The sequence below is a fragment of the Bos indicus genome, chromosome 7 (assembly GCF_029378745.1).
Source record: "Bos indicus isolate NIAB-ARS_2022 breed Sahiwal x Tharparkar chromosome 7, NIAB-ARS_B.indTharparkar_mat_pri_1.0, whole genome shotgun sequence".
In the NCBI taxonomy this organism is placed as follows: Eukaryota; Metazoa; Chordata; class Mammalia; order Artiodactyla; family Bovidae; genus Bos; species Bos indicus.
Genome location: NC_091766.1, coordinates 15,164,146 through 15,185,444, shown reverse-complemented (window position 1 = coordinate 15,185,444; position 21,299 = coordinate 15,164,146). Strand labels below are relative to the sequence as shown.

Here is a 21,299-nt window from a genome sequence, read left to right as displayed (position 1 = left end):
AGAGAGAGTTCAAGGCAGCTGGGCCAGGTGGCTTCAGCAAATCCAGCCTCATTTGTCACATTTAAACTACAAAATGAGACTTCCCCTAGATACTCCACAACTAATAAAACCCTCCACACTTGACCTGAGGCTGTGGGGTGCAGCAGTCCTCAAACCAGCAAGGACATGTGGGTCGGGGCACCTGGGGTTTCAGGGACCACATGGAAATAGCACATTCCTGAGCCCACAGCTGCCCTGAAGCTGGCTGTTCTGTGGCAAACATTATCCCTGCAACAGAATTAAGTAGTAAAAACTTGCCCTGCATTTAAAAGAGAATAAATTTCAGAAACTAAAAAACCATGTCCTGATGATGATGATGATGATGATGACAATGTCTTCTCAGGTCCACCTAAGAGGCAGACATGCCAAATTGTTAGCGAGTATTACTTTTAGCACTGGGAATTATGCATCATTTGATGCACTGGAATCCTCCCCCTCCCACTCCGCCCTTAAGTACTTCATTCATTTGAAAACCACTGAAGAGCACCTCCCCACTTATAACGTGGCAGGAGACACGCAGGCAACCAGGCCCTCAGGGAGTTCAAGCTCTAATCTGGCAGGGAGATAAAACTGTCTACCTTCCAGAACACAAACACTGCCTATCTACAACAAACCCTTTTACTATGATCCAAACTCCATGTGCTCTGGAGGAGGAAATGGCAACCCACTCCAGTATTCTAGCCTGGAAAATTCCATGGACAGAAGAGCCTGGCGGGTTACAGTCCATGGGGTTGCAAAGAGTTAGACACAACTTAGAGACTGAGCACAGCAGACTCCAGGTGACCCAACATAAACACACATCAAGTAACCATAACAAGTTTTACAGTTCTCTCCTGACCCTTGTTCAGTCACTCAGTTGTCTCCGACTCTTTTCGACCCCATGGACTACAGCACGTGAGGCTTCCCTGTCCTTCATTATCTCCCGGAATTTGCTCAAACTCATGTCCACTGAGTTGATGATGCCACCCAACCATCTCATCCTCTGTCGCCCTCTTCTCCTCCTGCCCTCAATCCTTCCCAGCATCAGGGTCTTTTCCAATGAGTCAGCTCTTTGCATCAGGTGGCCACAGTACTGGAGCTTCAGCTTCAGTCCTGACCCTGCTCCGCCTCTGAACCCTGGGTAGACTCTCCCCCTCTCCTCTGTTAAGGCTGACCGAGCCCCACTGGATGAACAGCAAGACCACCACCGAGTGTGCTGCGAGGCCTGCTCTGTACTCAACACTGAGCATTAGCCGTGACTCCTGCAGACGGCTGGACGCAGAGTGCACGTGCGGCACCTACAAGTGCCACCTGTGGCGGTGCTGTGACAGGCCCTCCAGCCACCTCCAAACACCTTGGGGAGAGCTCACGCGCCCTGAACCGGGTTCCAGGGACTGGGCACGCAGCAGAGAACAAAGTCTCTGCCTGGTGGAACTGACAACCGAGTGACACAAATCAACAGGACACAACATTGCTAGTGGGTGGAAGAGCTACGCATAATCAAGTGGGTTAACAGTCAAGCTGATGGGAGGTGCGCTTCCAGTCATGGTGGCCAGGGAGTCTCAGTGACGGGGACACATCTGAGCAGAAACCTGGAGTGCGATGGGAGCCAGTGGCCGTGGGCAGGCACAGGACCAGCAAGTACAAAGGCCCTGGGGTGGGACCCTGAAGGAGAAGAGGAGGCGAGAAGGGGGAGGCCGCCAACGAGGTCAGAGGTGGGTGAAGAGCACAGATCACAGGCCTGGAGCGCAGTGGTGAGGAGCAGAAGTCCACCCAAGGTGCAATGGGAAACCACTGGTATACCGCAGGTCAGGCAGCGACATGGTCTGATGATGGTTTTAGAGGATTTTTCTGAACCGGCAGATGGAATGGATGTGAGAGTGAGAGAATAAGAGGAGACAGGGATGACCAAAGTGACCAGAGGGGCCTCAGCTGGCACATGCCATGCCATCTGAAATACAGGGGGCTTTCCTGGTGGCCCAAGAATCCACCTGCCAACGCAGGAGACATGGGTTCCATCCCTAGTCCGGGAAGATCCCACATGCCAGAGGAACTAAGCCTGTGCACCACGACCACTGAGCCAGTGCGCTAGAGCCCAGGAGCTGCAACTACTTAAGCCCACACACCTAAAGCCTGTGCTCCGCAACAAGGGAAGCCATGGCACTGAGAAGTCCGTGCAATGCAACGCAAGAGTCACCCCTGCTTATTACAACTGGAAAATAAGACTGAGAAGCAATGAAGACTCAGCACAGCCATAAATAAATAAATAGAATTATCAAAAAAAAGAAATACAGAAAGTGTCCCTTCCCTGGGGGCAACCAGCCCTGGAACCAGGCTTAACAAAGCCCAGAGAGGCTGCATTTTGGCCTCAACTCACACCCAGTTGGGGTGAAACAGGGGGTTTATGCTCCAAGAGGCTGTTTGCCCAAAGTCACGTTGGAAGAGAATCCTGCCTGCCTCAAGCCTGTCTAAGTCTGGTGCCTGAGCACCGATGCCGGCTGAGGAACAGAAAACACAGGAGGAGAGTCCCGAGGAGCACAAAGTGCAGCAGAGGGAGCACCCCCGAGGCAAGAGCCTCCAGGGCTGTTCTGAGGAGGCGCGGAGTTCACCAGGGCCAGAAGCGGCTCCCAGGGCGCACGGAGGAGCCCCCTGCGCATCAGTGTAGCCATGGGCACAAGAGACACCCTCCCTCCAACTATCCTGAGGCTTTTGGGGCAACCCTGCCCCCTCCCGTCTCGCACGGTACCAGGTGAGGCAGCAACTGCCACACGGCCACCTGCTTCCTGAACCAGCGAGGCGCGACTTGCCAGTGAAAGGAGAACTTACCCCACCCCAGGGAGCCATTTTAAAGCCCATCCTCTCTTTTTTTAATTGCAGTCTAGTTGATTTACCATGTGTTAGCTTCAGGTGTACAACTCAGTGATATTTGTACATAAGCCTTTTCAGATTCTTTTCCCCTACAGGCTATGCCAAAATGTTGAGTACAATCCCCCGGGCCTTACAGCAGGTCCTCACTGGGAAAGCCTTTCCTCTTTATCACACTCCAGGAGCTGGCAGACTTCACAGTGAGCAAAACTCAAGACTACTCCCGGGTTACAAGTGTCCACACACAAAAATGAATACACGGCCCTTAGGCAAAGTAACGGAGCCCCAAAACCAAGCTCTGGAAACCAGTCTTGGCTTCCAGGAAGAGGCCAGGACAACAATGCCCATTCCCTGAGGGGAACTGACTACAACTCTTCCCTTCCCTCTGCTGTGGGAAACGGAATCCCCCAAGAAACCCAGCTACGCCTGGAGGCAGCTCCAGGCCCCTTCCCACTCAGGAAGATGAGCAGAGGCCCACTTTCTCATGCCCATCAAATCCATATCCTGAAAAACTTCCCCCATGGCTCAGCAAGGAAAGAATCTGCCTGCAATTCAGGAGACGCAGGAGATGGGGGTTTGATCCCTGGGTCGGAAAGATCCCCTGGAGTAGGAAATGGCAACCCACTCCAGTATTCTTGCCTGGGAAATTCCATGGACAGAGGCGCCTGGCGGACCGTAGTCTATGGGGGTCACAAAGAGTTGGACACGACTGATGACTAAGCACACAAGAGCAAACATGAAGATATCACTGATCACACTGAAGAGCTTTCTGCTTCTTAGGGATGACACCTGGAAGATAAGAGCTCACATGATCTCAACTCAGTTCTCATAGATTCACCCTCAGACCTCTCCCCTCCCTAATATTCGAGCGCTGTTACTTCCCTTTTAGAGGTTTTGCTCATTCTTTTTATTTTTTTTTTTTAAACTTTGATTCTCCAGTGTTCCAATCCAGTTACGAGGAGATATGTGAAAGGGAAAACGAACATTTTACGTTTTTCAAAATCCAAGCCACCTAACACACTTCCCTCTTTCCAGTGCCGTATGGTGAAACTGCAAAGCACAGCATTTTTAAATTATTAAGGACAGAACGGAGGCACCAATTCCTTTCCTACCACTTTGAAAACATATGGAACTACTGCAATGGGGCACAAATCTATTCTGTATCTTAACCCGCTAGGATATTGTTGGGATCCTAATAAATAACAACAGCGCCAAACTGTCTACTCCTGTGTGTCAGGCACTTTCCTAAGCGCTTAACATCGGTCATCCATCATTTTGCTGTAGTTCAGTCCTTGCAACAATTGTCCAAGTTGGGTACTATTACTGGACCAGCCCTCTTTGCACATAAGGAGATGGATATGAGTGAATGAGGACAGAGCCCTTGTCTGCCTGTTCTTGGCCGAACCCCCAGCCCCCAGCAGCACCAGGTTCATAGCAGGTGCGTGCCTGTTCCCTATGTGAATGGGGAATGCATGGGTGGGCCACTTCCTGCACAACTCCAGGGGGGCGCCACGGACATTGTGCTCTGTTTAGGGTCAATGTGAATGCCCTGAGCCACGGCAGCCCTGATGACCCAGGCCAAAATCAATCGTCATGTCTGAGGACTTACCCCATTTCTTGGAGGTACCAAGAGGGAAACTGGCCAACCCAGGAGTCAGACTTGTATGTTCAATCCGAGGCGCCCTGGTGAAATATGCCTGGACCTCAGTTTCTTCACTGGCAAAACGTTCTCAAGGGATATTCACCCAACACACCGAGTCCCTCCCCCTCTCCCACATCTGATAAACAGTGAAGACCGGAAGCTGGTCTACAGTTACCTCCCAATGTTTTGAGGACCCACAAGAGAGGCAAAGGGGTATAAATAAAATATGTGTTTAAAAAAAATAAATATGTGTTTATGTTGGAGTGCTTTTCACTAACAGAAAGTCTGGAGACCACTGCACTGCCCTGCACCAAAGCTCTGATGAGGTCACCCCACGATGAACACCCCGACAAAAAAACCCTGCAAAATCAACATCTCCTGAACAGCTGGTGTGTGTGCTCAATCGTGTCCGACTCTGCGACCCCATGGACTATAGCCCACCAGGCTCCTCAGTCAATGGGATTCTCCAAGCAAGAATACTGGAGTGGGTTGCCAAGCCCTCCTCCAGGTCCCAAATCCATGTCTCCTATGTCTCTTGCATTGGCAGGGGGATTCTTTACCACTGTGCCACCTGGAAGCCCCCCTGAAGGGTTGGGCACAAATGATTTCAAGTGGCATGAGGAGGAACACTTATTATTTTCATAATCGTATATGTACTGAGTTTCAAGAAAATTAGGAAAATGTATATAACCAGCACATCAAACCTGGGGTTTCTGGGATACAGGATGACTCTTATGTTTTCAGTTTTCTGAACAGTTAATTTACAAATACATACATATAAACAAAACCACCTCTGAAAAATTGAGAGCTCATTACATGCCAGACTCTACAGTGTTAAACCACTTCCCATACTATCTTTTCAACCCTCACAACAATTCTTTGAGCTGGCACCACTGTCCTATCTGTTTTTCAAGTTGGGGGACCTACTGGTAAGTGTCTTGCTTGAGGTCAAACTAGAATTTAGAGCTGACTGTGAATCCAGGAGGTCCAATTCCAGAACCAGCACTCCACAACACCACCTCCTATTAACCACCACCCCACACCCTCACTGTTGAGGGAACGAGGTTTGGGGAAAATGGCCTGGAAAGCTTTAGAAAAAAATTTAAAAACAAAGCAAAACACAGCACCAGCAACTAATATTTATTGTCTGCAACTGGCCCTCAAGTCCTGGGCCAAGCACTTCACACACAAGGTTACTCAATCCTCAAGAGTACCCTCCTCCTTCATCCACAAATGTTCGCTAAAGGCCTACTACACTCTGGGCCAGGGTACACTAAAGGAGATTACACAGACACAGCTCTGATGGCCCTTGGAGAAAAGATGTGTAATTATAAACGGGAGGAACTCCTAACACAAGAAAGGATCAAGATGACCATGTGCAAAAGCAGCAGACGGGAGAAATGACTGGTCCCGAGTGGTCCAACACAAGCTGGGGGCCCTCCCTAACCCTGAGTAAGGCCCCCTCTTCCATGCAACTACCCTGATCTCTGGTTCCACTACTCGCACCCATCTGCTGTGCTCCTCACATATGACAGGCCTCCAGTTGTTCCCACATTTACCACCTGTTCCCCTACAAGACTGAACAGGCTGCTCTGGGCACCCAACCTCCAACTACCAAACACCCAGCTGGGCTCAACAAGTATGTGTTGAACAAGAATGGAAGAGACTGGACTACACAACAATAGTGTTTCCCTCTTGACAGGAACCATTTTACAGGTTTTCACCAGCTCCATTCGTGCCGTTATTCTCATTTCACATATGAGGACACTGAAAGGTTCCTAAAGATTAAGCTATTTGCCTCCTGTCACACAGAGAAGTGACCAGCAACAGCCAGGAGTCAAACTCGAATCAGGCCTGTCATTTAAAAGTGAAAACTTGTTCCAAATTCCTAGGAAGTGGCTCTCTCACTGCTTATTCCCTACTTTCCCCAATGATTCACTAGGGGGAAAAAATATCAAGACTAGTGTCTTCAAGACCTTCACAAAACACCTTCTGCTGAAAGATTTGCGTTTTAAATAAAAACCTTAATCTGGAGAATCGATTGGCAGAAAGGGGGAAGGATGCAAAACTAAAACAATGCTTTCAACAGCAAACAGTTCTCTCCGTCCTTCCCCACTGCTGCCGACCCCCGGCTTCAGGGCAAACGTTCTCAAGTCACTACTTTCGAGGGGTTAGCAGAGTTCTTTACCTTTCCTTGAAAATCTAAAACGACGTGACTTTTTTAAAAATAAAAATTCACTTCGGCTAACCCAGGGGGGCTGCTAATGTTCGTGTCCGGGCGACGCTGGACACACCTAGGGTTTTTCTATTGAGCTCCGACTGCAGTCTCGCCAAAACCCAACATTCGAGTCGGACCCGTTAGAACGTAACCAGAAAAGCCCGGACGCCTGGCTATTGTTGCAGCCCCGGCGGACACCGGGATGTGGGCTACTGGACCGCCGACGGGGCGACGCGCTTTGTCCGGCGACCCTGGCGAGAGCGCGCGCGAGGGGCGCGCGGCCTCCACGCGGCCCGGGCCCCCACCCCGCCGTCCCGCGGATACTGTAGTCGCCGAGGCCTCGCTGCCTGTGGCCTTCCCCGCGCGCGCGGTGCCGGCCAGGCTTCTTGACCCTCGGGCGCCGCCGTACCCCGGCCCCGCTCCGGGCGCCGGCGGCCCCCTCCCCCCTTGGCGGCCCGGCTCCATTCAAACCGTCCTCCCAAGCCCCGCGCCGCGCTCCCCCCGCGACCCGCGTTCCTTACCGGGAGTCGCCGGCGCCGTCGCCTTCCCGGCGCCGCCCCCGCCCCTCCACGCGGGGCCGGGGGCAGAATGGGCGTCTCGCTTCTTCTCACGAAACAAAGAAGCAGCCGCCGCAGCCGCCGAGCGAGGGTAAGCCTCGCGCGCGCGCCCGCCTGCCTCAGCCGCCCCCCCACGCTGCCCGCGCCCCCGCTGCGCGCGCACTCGCCACCTCCCCTCCCCCCACCACGAACTCCCTCTCTCGCTTCCGCTGCTGGCCCGTCCTCGTGCGCGTGCCCGCCCGCCCTTCCGCTCCTAGCGCGCGTGCGCGTCTAGCCGGGGTTGTCTGGGAGAGGTGGGTGGGGCCAGAGAGAGCTATAGCGCCCGACGCGCCTCCCAACTCCGTGTGGGACGGTCATGCGCCTGCGCGCGGTGCTCTCCGTCCTCGCACGCCGCGCGTCTCAACGCCGCCGAGCATGCGCAGAGCAGGCGGTACTGCGGCTGTGGTGGAGGCGGCAGGGGGAGGTTGGGGGATGGGATGGGATGGGTGGTGGAGAGGTCTGTGGGGAAAGCGTGGCCGAGGATCCCTGAGACTCAGAAGTGAGGCTTCCAAGGTCGTGCATGAAGGCAGGAGGCGGACAGGCTGGGCCGGGGATGAGCAGAGCCGGCCCCTGGGCCAAGTGCATGTCGATGTTCCGATGATGGCGGTGCCCGTTCGGCAAAGCCTGGGGGGCAAAGACCGTGGCTACCTTTTCCGCAAAACTTACCTAGGGCTATTAGTTTAGCAGATATCTATTGACCTGCCGCAGACTGAGGTGCTGTAGTACCGAAGAGAAATCTCAGCCTCTGTGGCGCTCATTTTAGTGGGAGAGGCAGGCGCGAGGCAAGAAAACTCTTCAGTAAAATACACTATGTTGAAATGGACACCTGAAGGGTCGGGGAAGTTTTAAATGGGGCAGCTAGGGAAAGCCTCGCTGCTAAGACATTTGAGTCAAGACATAAAAGCAGTGAGAGAGAGAGAGCGTTGTTGCGAGTGTGAAGGCCCGGAGACTGTAGGAGGCTTCATCTCTTAAATTTTGAGAGTATCTCTGAGTCTGTATACGTTGTTTCTAGCCCCACAACTGGACAAACGGTCCCCAGGACCAAGTCCCACAGCCTGTGACTCCCTACCCCTGCTTCTCTCAGGCCTGCTCTTCCTCATTTTTCAGGTCTCAGCTGACTCATCACCTCCCCTGGCCTTGCCTCCTGTTTGATCACCACCTCCTTTTCCTTCCTTTCACATTTCTTGGGTAACCCCTTTAATATCTCTCTCCCTAACCTCGATTTGAATGGCACAGTGTTGTCAATTTTAGTCCCTAGTGAATACCGAATATCTAGTGTGGTGCCACCCTCTGCCACACACTAGATACCTTAAAATATATTTTTTTAATTGAATATATATTAGCTTCTATGGAGTGTGTATCATCAGCTCTTTGGGCCTTTCCAAGCCCAAGGTGAGGCCCTTAGAACATAGAGCAGCAGCTAATACCTTGGCCTGAAGCCAAAAAGACCTGCATTGAAAACCTGACTCTCCTTAGTACCTGGGGGATGCCAGGCAAGTTTACTGGAGGCATCCACACGTCTCTTCACCTGTAAAGTCAAAACAGTGACAGCACTCATCTCCACAGGGTTGGTTATGAGGAATCCATGAAAACAGGCCATGGAGAAGCTCTCGGTGACTTAGCTTGTGACGTTGGATAATGGACAGGTAATGGGCAGGTGGGGTCTGGACTTTGGCTTGTCTCATTCATTCAAGCAATATTTCTAAAGTGCCTTCAACATCTTAAATGCTGAGCAGGAGACTTCCTTGGTGGTCAAGTGGTTAAGAATCTGCCTTGCACAAAAAATAATACAACATTGTAAAGCAATTATCCAATTAAAAATAAATTAAAAAAAAAATCCGCCTTGCAATGCAGGGGATGCAGGCAGGTTTGATCCCTGGTTGGGCAAATAAGATCCCACATGCTGCAGAGCACAAGAGCCACAACTAGAGATTCCGTGCCCTGCAACTAAAGATCCCGCATGCTGCAACTAAGACCTGACCCAGCCAAAAAACCCAAAAACGCCGAGCTGGTCTTAGTCGTGTGGTGATGTACTGAGCAGGCAGGGTTCTGGCCCTTAGAGCAGACAGTCCATGAGTTCAGCTAACGATCTCCCACACCGATCACACTAATAATACTTGATAGGAAAAATCTAAATGCATTGGAAGAAAAGCCCCGGGGGTTGATAATATGGGGTCTTCCTGGGGTTGAGAAGTCAGGTCAGACTCTCCATATGCCAAGACCCAAAGGAGGAGGGCACTCAGCGGAGGAAACAGGATGTACAAAGACCCTGAAGAGGGAAAGGAGCGTGGGAACAGAGGACAGCTCTTGTGGCTCTGTGGGGGGAGGTCTGCAGTAGCCGGGGAGGGCAGGGCTTCGTGGACAATTCTTAATATTCTTCAAACCTGGCACATTCCTGCCTCAGGGCCTTTGCACATGTGCTTCTGACCCCTGCATGGCTGTGTCTCCCAGAGAATCTCTGTAATGTTACAGATGCGACCTCCTACATCCCCAGGTGATTTCTCTCCATTGTACTCATCCTGCACGCTGGAACGTAAGCTTTCTGTCTGTCTCCAGCACCTAGCACAGTGCCTAGTGACTGGTGCGTGGAAAAGAGGCTGAAGAAGCACTCTCCAGTGGCCCATGCTGCCTCTCACACAAAATCAGAGTTTATGAGATGCTTGTTGAGGCCTCAGTAGTACACCCATGACATCTCAAATGCCACTAGGGAGATGCCTAGAGTGAAGTCAGAGCTTTAGGCTCCACCCCTCATCTCCTGTGTCCACTTTCCCCATATGCTGCCTGTTACAATGATAGCTGCCCCTCCTGCCTTCCCCAGTGGGCAGAACAGGGCCAGATAGGGGCATGAGGAAGCTGTGCTCTGCAAGGATGCAAAGAGGAGTGTAGCAATCCAGATGTTTGCAGCATCACTCCCCACATGGCAAAAATACAATTCCCAGTTGGTCTTAGGAGTCTTAGAGTCTACATTCACATCTACACCCTCGTATCTGTGGCCCTATTAGGTAGGAGCTTCCCATGTAGCTCAGAGGATGTGTCAGAGTTCTCTAGAGACACAGAATCAATAGGATGTTGGATATACATACACATTCACACATGCTTAGTCACTCAGTCATGTCTGACTCTGCGACCCCATGGACTGTAGCTCGCCAGGCTCCTCTGTGCATGGGATTCTCCAGGCAAAAATACTGGAGTGGATTGTCATTTCCTTCTCCAGGGGATCTTCCCGACCCAGGAATCAAACCTGCATCTCCTGCACTGGCAGGTGAGTTCTTTACCACTTGAACCGCCTGGAAAATCCCAGATACACACACACACACATACATCCTATTGATTCTGTTGCACTGGAGAAATGAAGTATATATGCATATGGAGAGAAAGAGAACACACACACATGTATGTATTAATATATATGTATATAGATAAATGAGAAAGATGTTTATTTTAAGGAACTGGCTCACATGACTGTTGTTGATCAGTGGCTCAGTCATGTCTGACTCCTTGTGACTCCATGGAATGCAGCACAGCAGGCTTCCCTGTCCTTCACTGTCTAACAGAGTTTGCTCAAACTCATGTCCATTGAGTCGATAATGCCTTCCAACCATCTCAGCCTCTGCCGTCCCCTTCTCATTTGACCTTCAATCTTTCCCAGCATCCAGGGCTTGTAGGATCTGGCAAGTCTGAAGTTTGATCTGTAGGGCAGGCCAGAGGCTGGGAATTCAGGGAAGAGAGGATGCTGCAGTGTTTGAGCTTGAATCCCACAGGGCAGCAGGCTAGAAACTCGGGCAAGATTTCTGTGCCACAGTCTTGAGACCTTCCTCTCTGGGAATCCTCAGTTTTTGCCTTATATATGATTGGATGAGGCCCATCCACACGATGGAGAGTCCACGGTTTGACTCAACATCGTGACTCCGATTTAAACATGAATCCCATTTTGATAAAAGTCTCCACAGCAACATAGGAACTGGTGTTTAACCAAATGGCTGGGTGTCATGACCCAGCCAAACAGATACACAAGATGAACCATTACAGAGAAAATGGACTAATCTCTTTTGACTCAAATCAAGGTCTTGAAATAACATGCTCACCCACATCCAGTGGGTGACAATGTGAAATGCATACTCTTCAGTTGCCACAGTAAAGTGGATGCTGCTGTTATTCATTGCTCAGTCGTGTCTGACTCTGCAACATCATGGGCTGCAACACACCAGGCTTCCCTATCCTTGACTATCTCCCAGAGTTTGCTAAGATTCATGTCGAGTTGATGATGCTATCTAACCATCTCATCCTCTGTCGCCCCCTTCTTTTCCTGCCCTCAATCTTTCCCAGCATCAAGGTCTTTTCCAATGAGTCAGCTGTTTGCATCAGATGGCCAAAGTATTGAAACTTCAGCTTCAGCATCAGTCCTTCCAGTGACTATCCAGGGTTGATTTCCTTTAGGAAATACTTTTTTGAGTACCTCTTCAGATCTTACTTAGGCATAAAACTGCTAATTTATTAACCAAATATATATTTATTCCTCAAACATGACCTATTGCCCTGAAAAATGGGCATCACAAGAAAACTGTTTCCCCAAATCAAGCAATGAGATGTGCTGTGCAGAAAACAAGAAGCCATCCTTCCAAATTACAAACCCAGGGCAATAGATTTCTTTCAGCTGGAAGCCCGTTTTAAATCAGCTCAGCAGATGATCAAGAATATTGTGTTACACTTGCGGCAAACTATGTCACTTTCTGCAACTACAGGTGGAAACTACCCACATTTTTCATAGTTTTATAAGTGTTTTATAGGTATGTCTTATTTAGGGGGCTTCCCTGCTGGCTCAGCGGTAAAGAATCTGCCCCTAATGCAGGAGACGCAGGTTTGATCCCTGGGTTGGTCAGGAAGATCCTCTGGAGAAGGAAATGGAAACCCACTTCAGTATTCATGCCTGGAGAATTCCATGGACAGAGGAGCCTGGTGGGCTACTGTCCATGGGGTCACAAAGAATCAGACATGACTGAAGCGACTTAGGGACTAAATGACAAATGAAGCAAAGCTGCAGATCACTTGCATTTTCTCAGATGTGTTGAACCTTCTATCCAGAGGAGGAAGGGAGAAGCTTAGGATAACATTTACGAGGAAAACAGGCTCCATCCATACATAGTCACAGATGTAGAAAACACACTTATGATTACCAAGCGTTAAAGGGGAGGGAAAGGATAAATTAGGAGATTGGAATTGACATATCCCCAGTACTATAAGATAGGTAACTAATAAGAGACTACTGTATAGCACAGGGAATTCTATACTACTCTATAATGACCTATATGGGAAAAGAATTAAAAAAGAGTGGATCTATGTATATGTATAATTGAAACTTCATTATATACTTGAAACTAACACAACATTGTAAATCAACTATAATCCAATAAAAATTAATTTTTAAAAAGATTCTTGTGTAATGGATTGGGTAGAAATTGTTATGCAGTGAACTGAGCAAAAGAAATTATTTTGTTGTTGCTTGAAAAATGTAAAGGAAAAAAAAGACCTCATGGCCTGCCATATTTGTTTGGGTTGTTTGGTATCTCCTGCTCTTGTGTGAGTGTGTGTGTAATTACACCCTCTGTGGCCTTCCTGAGTATTTACCCTGCAGAGTCAACAGGATCCGCTGTGAGATCTGGTCAGTGCACTCAGTAATTGCCGCTTCCCCTCCTTCCCAATGCAGTCAGTAAGAGGGGACAGCCTGACTCTAATGGCATCACCCTCTGTCAACATCTGGAGAAACAATGCACAATATTTAGCAGTCTGCAGAACTCTCTGCCCTCAGCTTAATGCCACGAACTGTGTATCACATCCACTTATTTACCTTCGTCTGACTTCTGGTACTTCTGCAAATCTGGGCAAATGAACAGATGAGCAAGTTGAAGAAGATACATCTTGTAATATTTTGGGTCCCTTCTCTGCCGTAATCATACCTTAGTTGCTGGAAGAAAATTTGAAGGAGGGGACTTCCCTGGTGGTCCAGTGGTTAGGACTCTGAGCTCCCAATGCAGGAGGCCCAGGTTCAATCCCTGGTCAGAGAACTAGATCCCACATGCTGCAACTAAGACCTGGCGCAGCCAAATAAATTTTAAAAAACAAAAGGAAAGCGGTCTTGCCTTCTGGCAGCTACAGTCTTGGTGGAGGTGTTTGTATGTGCATGCATGCTCAGTCGTATCTGACTCTTTGTGACCCTATGGACTGTAGCTCCCCATGCTCCTCTGTCCGTGGAATCTTTCAGGCAAAAATACTGGACTGGGTTGCCATTTCCTTCTCTAGAACATCTTCCCGACCCAGATATTGAACCCAAGTCTCTTGCATCTCCTGCATCGGCAGGCAGTTTCTTCACCACTGGGCCAGCTGGGAAGGAGTTCAATGTAAGTGATTTTTGTTTAGGAGACAGTTCAATAAAAGTGATTAAATCCATTGCTTAATTTATTTTCAGGTACTGTGCAACTCCTCTGCCCCCATGGAGGTTTCTGTTCTAAAGAAACAGACAAAGAAACATTAACCTGTGTGGGGAATCGCCAAGGGGAGATTAGTTCAAAACACAAGCCTGGAAAATTTTCTTAAGTTCTGAGACCCTATCTGGTGGAGCTCTAGAAATTTTTTTCATAGAACATGTCCAGGGGGCTTCCCTGGTGGTCCAGTGGTTAAGCATCTGCCTGCCAGTGCAGGGCACACAGATTCAATCCCTGGTCTGGGACGATCCCACATGCCTCAGGACAACTAAGCCTGTGCACTCTAGAGCCCATGAGCCACAAGAGAAGCCACTGCAATGAGAAGCCCGTGCACCACAACTAGAGAAAACCCGCACGCAGCAACAAAGCCCTCGCCCAGTCAAAGATAAATAAATTAAAAAGTGCCCAAGGAATGAACATTCCCTAGTGGTCCAGTGGTTAGGACGCCACGCTTTCACTGCTGAGGGCACGAGTTCAATCCCTAGTCAGGGAACTAAGATTTTGCAAGTCTTTCAGTGCAGCCAAAAAAAGAAAGTGCCCCAGGTGAGCCTTGGCATCGGTACCGTCTGTGAACAGGTGAGGGAGCAATCATTTCAGTGGCAAGTATCCACAGACTCAGAAACTTACCCACCTGCCTACCAATGGGAAAGGCAAGGGTGAGTCTGGTGAGTGATTTACGACTAGTGTAGCCACGTGATTAATTCCACGTGACCATATTTTTAAACTCTAGATGTAAACGTGTACTAGAGAACACACTACTAGTGTGTCTATCAGGATCTTCTTGATCAGGCAGGGGGTCCCCACCCACAGAGCATCTGGTCAGCGGACCTGGTGCAGGGCCTGAAAACTGGCATTGTAAGCATGTCCCCTGCATTGGAAGGTGGATTCTTAACCACTGGACCACCAGGGAAGTCCGCACCTGCTTACTTTAAATAAACCCTGAATGGCTCAGAAATAGGCTTTGTGAAGTAGCAGGCCCACAAGGCTCTGTCCTCTCCTGCCCACCCCACTCCCCACTGCAGATCTTCCTCTACCTGCTTGGGAATGCAGCCTTGCACACCTAATGCAGGTCCCCTTTTGTCCTGTTCTAGTCTCTAAGGGCAGGAGGAGAAGGGGGTGACAGAGGATGAGATGGTTGGGTGACATCATCAACTCAATGAACATGAGTTTGAGCAAACTCCGGGAGATGGTGAAGGACAGGGAAGCCTGGTGTGCTGCAGTCCATGGGGTCACAAAGGGTCAGACACAACTCAGTGACTGAACAACCCCAGCTTGAATGCCATCTCTCTGCCTCCCTCCCTGGCATCTTACAGGAAGACTTGGCTTAGATTTAGCTTCCATCCCCACCCCAGACAGGTTAGACACCCTTCCTCTGCTGGGAAAAATAGAGACACAAGAGGGAATCCTTTTTCAAAGGTGTTGAAAGGATGAGCTTAGCAAGCCAAGCTGCCGTTGAGGGACCAGAAATTAATATGAGCAACAACAGCTAACACTTGCATAGTATTTCCTGGGTGCCAGCTGCTATTCTAAGCCGGGAATCTGTAAATTTAAATGTAGTGGAAATGCAAGTTGGTACCACCACATTGGAAGACCATATGGCAATTTCCTACAAAACCAAACATATCCTTGGACTTGCCTGGAGCACAAGTGGTTATGAATCCTCTTGCCAATGCAGGGTACACGGGATCGATCCCTGGTCTGGGAAGATTCTACATGCTGCAGAGCAACTAAGCCTGAGTGCCACAACTTCTGAAGCCTGCAAACCCTAGAGCCCGTGCTCCTCAACAGAAGCCGCCGCAATGAAAGGCCCACACACCACAATTAGAGAATAGGCCCCACCTGCTGCAACTAGAAAAAGCCCATGCAGCAACTAAGACCCAGCACAACCAAAGACAAAATAATAAAAGGAAAAACTAAATATCCTCTTATCATCTCACAATTCTGCTCCAAGGTATTTACCCAAATGTATTAAAAACTTAGGTCCACACAGAAACCTGCACACAAGTGTTTCTAGCTGCTTTATTCACAATTGCCAAAATTTGAAGGCAGCCAAGATGCCCCTCGATAAATGAATGGATAAACAAACCGTGATAAATCCAGACAATGGAATGTTAGCACTACAGAGAAACAAGATCAGACCAGGCAGCCCAATTCCCACAACCGTACTTCCACTGCAGGGGGCATGGTTTCGATCCCTGGTCTGGGAACTAAGATTCTGCATGCCTCGCAGCATGGCCAAAAAAATAGGGGGGAAAAGACATGGAGGAACCTTAATTGCGTATTTCTGAGTGAAAGAAGCCAGTCTGTAATGGCTATATACCATGTGATTCTAATTCTCTGGCAATTCTGGAAGAGGCAAAACTGGAGAACATAAAAGGAGACCCTCCCCCTGGGGTTGGGGGTGAAAGAGAGGTAGTGAGACCATGCTATATGATACAGTCAGTGATGGATACATGTCATTTGCCCAAACCCCTAAAATGTGCAACACAGGGTTTTCCCTAATACAAACTGTGGGTGATGGTGATGTGTCAAGGCAGGTATAGCAGTTGCAGCGAATGTACCACTCTGGTGGGGGCTGTTGACAGTGGGGGCGGCTGTGCATGTGAGGGGGGCAGGGGCTCTAAGGAACTTGTACTGTTCTTTCTGTACTTTCTGCTTAGTTTAGCTGTGAACCTAAAACTGCCCTAAAAATTAAAGCCTATTTTTTAAAAATGGAATATGCAATAATACGTGTGAACCCTAATGTGAACCATGGACTTCAGCCAGTAGTAATGTATCCATATTGATTCAGTTGTAACCAATTTCAGTTGTAGCAAGTATCTCACATTAATGCAAGATGTTAATAAGGGAACCTGGAAACTATGGGATAGATGGTTGATGGGGAGAGGCGCTATATGGGAACTGTATACCATTTGCTCAATTTTTTGTCAACCTAAAACTGCTCTAAAAAATAAAGTCTGGGGACTTCCCTGGTGGTCCAGTGGTTGAGAATCCCCCTTGCAGTGCAGGGGATGTGAGTTTGATCCCTGGTGTGTGCGCCCCAACTACTGAGCCCGCACGCCACAACTTGAGAGTCAGTGCACCACAGTGAAGGATCCCACATGACGTAGCTAAGACCTGACACAGCCAAATAAATCTTTGAAAACTAAAGTCTGTTCATCTAAAACCTATACATGCATATCCATATATGTACATGACCCTCGCTGCATCTCCTACCATTGCCCCCACATTATAGTGGGAACTGAGGCAGAGAAAAGGTTAATAATCTACCCAGGGTCAACGCTGTCCTTACAGGCTGGCCTGGTCACAGCCAGGTAGATGGACTCTGGTAGCCATGCCCTTAACCACTGCTGCCAGTGATGGGAGCAAAAGAAAATGCAGGCTAGCGATGGGGCAGGAGTCAGCTGCCTGCAGGTGGCACACAGAGCCAGAGAGAGAAGGGGAACCCTAGTGGCCAGCATCACCTGGGCTCAGTGGTCTGTGACTGAGAGAGCTTGGGTTGGTTTATTTAGAAGATCTCATCTCACCTCTGTAGTCGAGGTTTCCCAGAGAAACAGAGCCAATAGGATGTGTACATGGATGGAAAGAGATTTGATGTGGACTGAATTGTGTCCCCCAAAATTCACATGTTGAAGCTGTTACTCCTACTGTGACTATATTTGGAGGAGGGCCTAGAAGGAGATGATTAAGGTTAAATGAGGTTATGAGGGTGGGGCTCTGATATGATAAGATTAGTGTGCTTATAAGAGCAGACACCAGACAACAGTCTTATTCTTTCTGTCTGTCTCAGGTGGCTCAGTGGTAAAGAATCTACCTGCCAGTTCAGAAGATGCAAGAGACAGAGGTTCAATTCCTGGATCAGGAAGATTCCCCTGGAGAAGCAAATAGCAACCCATTCCAGTATTCTTGCCTGGAGAATTCCATGGACAGAGGAGCCTGGTGGGCTACAGTCCACGGAGTCGCAATGAGTTGGACACAACTTAGCAGCTGGACATGCACACACACAAGAGAAGACACAAGGGAACAATCTTATTCTCTGTCTCTCCCCTCTCCCTCCATCTCCATCTCTAAGTCTGCCATGTGAGCATACAGCAAGAAGGTGGCCATCTACAAGCCAGGAGGGGAGCCCTCTCTAGAAACTGAATTTGCTGGCACCTTGATCTTGGGATGTCTCAGCATCTGCTGCTGCTGAGTCACTTCAGTCGTGTCCGACTCTGTGCGACCCCATAGACGGCAACCCACCAGGCTCCCCCGTCCCTGGGATTCTCCAGGCAAGAACACTGGAGTGGGTTGCCATTTCCTTCTCCAATGCATGAAAGTGAAAAGTGAAAGTGAAGTTGCTCAGTCATATCCGACCCTCAGCGACCCCATGAACTGCAACCTTCCAGGCTCCTCCATGCATGGGATTTTCCAGAGTACTGGAGTGGGGTGCCATTGCCTTCTCCGGTCTCAGCATCTAGAACTGTGAAAATAAAGGTTTTTCTGTTTTTGAGGCCACCTAGATTATGGTATGTTGGTACGGCAGCCTGAGCAGACTAAGGTGATCGGTGATCAAGGAGGAGGAGCATGCACGCTCAGTCGTGTCTGACTCTTTTGCAACCCCATGGACTGTAACCCACCAGTCTCCTCTGTCCATGGGATTTCCCAGGAAGGAGAGATTGGAATGGGTTTCCATTTCTTCCTCCGGGGGATCTTCCTGACCCAGGATGGAAACCCACCTCTCCTGCAATGACAGGCAGATTCTTGACCACTGAGCCACCAGGGAAGCCCAGATTATTAAGGAAACTGGCAATTCCAGCATCTACAAGATGGGTCGTCAGTCTGGAGACCCAGAAAGAGCTGATGCTGCAGTTCCACCCCCAAGGCAATCTGCCAACAGAATCCCCTTTTGCTTGGGAGAGTTAGTCTTTTGTTCTAGTCATACCTTCAACTGATTATGCAAGACCCACCTGCATTATGAAGGGCAATCTGCTTTGCTCAGAGTCTATTGATTTAAATGTGAATCTCATCCAAAAACACCCTCACAGGAACATCCAGGATAGCGTTTGACCACATGACTGGGCACCACAGTCCAGTCAAATTAACACATAACATTAGCCATCAATCACCAAAACAGACTAGAAACAGGTGAACACCAGGACATACACATACACTTGCTCCTTGGAAGAAAAGCTATGACCAACCTTGACAGCATATTAAAAGGCAGAGACATTATAAAGCCGGCCTAGCTGTGACAGAACCAGGTGGCCCTCTCACCTGGCCCCCCTCCATCTGCCTCCTCTTTGCCTTTCCCACGCCATCTTCTCCCTTTCTTCCACTGACCTCATTCTGCAGTGCAAATTATGCAGGGGTGTGGCATCCTCCAGCCTGTGGTAGAACAGGTTGTCCAACACTGAACTGGAGAAACAAAGCCCATCTCTGCTCTGCCCAAGCTGGGCCCCTTCCAACATGACCTGTGCATCAGCAGCTGTCAGCAGGGGGCCCCTAGGAAAGGCATTGCAGGGTGGGGTGTCAGCCATGCTTGGGAAGGGCTTCACTATCTTGGGTTCCTCTGGATTTTCTCCCTGGGACTTCTCACTAGGTCTTTTTTTTTTCAACTTTTTATTTTGTATTGAAGTATAGCCGATCAACAATGCTGTGATAGTTTCAGGTCTGGTTTCAGCAAAGGGACTCAGCCATACATATACATGCATCCATTCTCCCCCAGACTCCGTTCCCACCCAGGCTACCACAGAGCACAGAGCAGAGTCCCATGTGCTATACAGTAGGTTCCTATTGGTTATCCATTTTGAATAGAGCACTGTGTACATGTCCATCCCAGACTCCCTAATTATCCCTTCCCCCCATTCTTTGCCCTGCCCCTGCAACTATAAGTTCATTCCCTTAAGTCTGTGAGTCTCTTTCTGTAAATAAGTTCATTTGTGTCATTTCTTTGTAGACTCCATGTATAAGGCATGCCATAGAGACTTCTCCTGTCTGCCTTCCTTCACTCAGTGGGACAAACTCTAGGTCCATCTGTATTGCTGCAAATCGCATTATTTGCCATCCAACCATCTCACCCTCTGTTGCCCCCTTCTGTTCCTGCCCACAATCTTTCCCAGCATCAGGGTCTTTTCCAATGAGTCGGTTCTTCTCATCAGGTGGCCAAAGTATTGGAGCTTCAGCTCCAGCATCAGTCTTTCCAATGAATATTCAAGACTGATTTCCTTTAAGGCTGACTGGTTTGATCTCCTTGCTATTCAAGGGACTCTCAAGAGTCTTCTCCAGCACCACAACTAGGGCAAGGTAAAAACAGCATTTCTTAAATGGCATTGATGAACCAATTTGCAAGGCAGGAATAGAGATGCAGACATAGAGAACAGACTTACGGGCACTGCAGGAGAAGGAGAGGCGGGGACGAATTAAGAGAGTAGTGTTGAAACAAACACATTACCGTGTGTGAAACAGATATCTAGTGAGAAGTTGCTCTGTGGGCACAGGGAGCTCAACTGGGTGCTCTGTGGCAACCTAGAGAAGTGGAATGGGGTAGGGGGAAGATTCAGGAGGAAGGGGATATATGTATACTTACGGCTGATTCATGTTGCTGTATGGCAGAAGCCAACACAACATTGTAAAGCAAAATTATCCTCCATTAAAAAAAAAAAAGACAGCATTTCTTGCAATCAGAGCCTCTGGGATCTACTTAGGCTAGAAGGATTAGCCTCAGTTGCTACACTGACCTCAGCTGAAGTCCTGACTGTGGCCCACAAGGCCCTGTGCCCTCCACTCCACCAGTCCCCACCGCCCATGCTCTGTAGGCTCACCGGCCTCCTCGCCACCCCTCCAGCCTGCTGGGCATGGTCTTGCCACAGGGTCTTTGCACCTGCTGTCTGTCTGCCTGGAACAATCTCTCTCCAGAAATCCTTGCTCTTCCCTCAGTTCCTTTAATGATTTTTTTTTTCTTTTTTAGCTGCTGTGTGCTGCACGATGGATCTTAGGTCCCCAGGGACTGAACCTTCACCCCCTGCAGTGAGTGGAAGCAGGGCAGCTTAACCACTGGACTGCCAGGGAAGTCCCTCCCTCAGTTCCTTTAGACTTACTCGAGTCTCAGCATCTCCGATCACCCTTTTGGGTATTTCAGCCCCTCTGTCAGCACTTAGCGCTCTCAGCCCCACTTCTCAATAGCACTCACCACTTTCCAACACGCTCTCTGATTTCCTTATTCACTGTGTCAGTAGTATATTTAGGGACTTCCCTGGTGGTACAGTGACTGAGACTCCACACTCCCGATGCAGGGGGACTGGGTTCAATCCCGTGTAGGGAAACTATATCCCACATGCTGCAGCAAAGATCCAGTGCAGCCAAACAGATAAATAATTTTTTAATAAATAAATTTTTAAATAGTATATTAACTACACCAACGGTCGTCTCCTCTGTCCTATGTGCTCCCCCACCCCTCCCACTATCATCTGAGCTCCATGAGAGCAAGGGCCTTTGAATTG

General features: G+C 49.2%; 2 protein-coding genes across 8 annotated transcripts in view; one reads left to right on the top strand and one right to left on the bottom strand.

Moving 5' to 3' along the window:
* Positions 1 to 7,404, bottom strand: part of SMARCA4 (SWI/SNF related BAF chromatin remodeling complex subunit ATPase 4) — a 90,233-nt gene extending 82,829 nt beyond the window's left edge. For 5 of the 6 annotated variants that reach the window (XM_070792846.1, XM_070792849.1, XM_070792851.1 and 2 more), the window contains exon 1: positions 7,265 to 7,403. The gene's annotated coding sequence lies outside the window, so the exon portion shown is untranslated. Of the gene's footprint in view, positions 1 to 7,264 lie in introns of all 6 variants that reach the window. The other variant, XM_070792847.1, reaches the window with a different exon arrangement.
* LOC109561606 (uncharacterized) overlaps positions 7,253 to 21,299 on the top strand; it is a 46,179-nt gene continuing 32,132 nt past the window's right edge. For both annotated transcript variants that reach the window (XR_011567527.1, XR_011567526.1), the window contains exons 1-2: positions 7,253 to 7,391; positions 8,906 to 8,985. The gene's annotated coding sequence lies outside the window, so the exon portion shown is untranslated. The remainder of the gene's footprint in view (positions 7,392 to 8,905; positions 8,986 to 21,299) is intronic.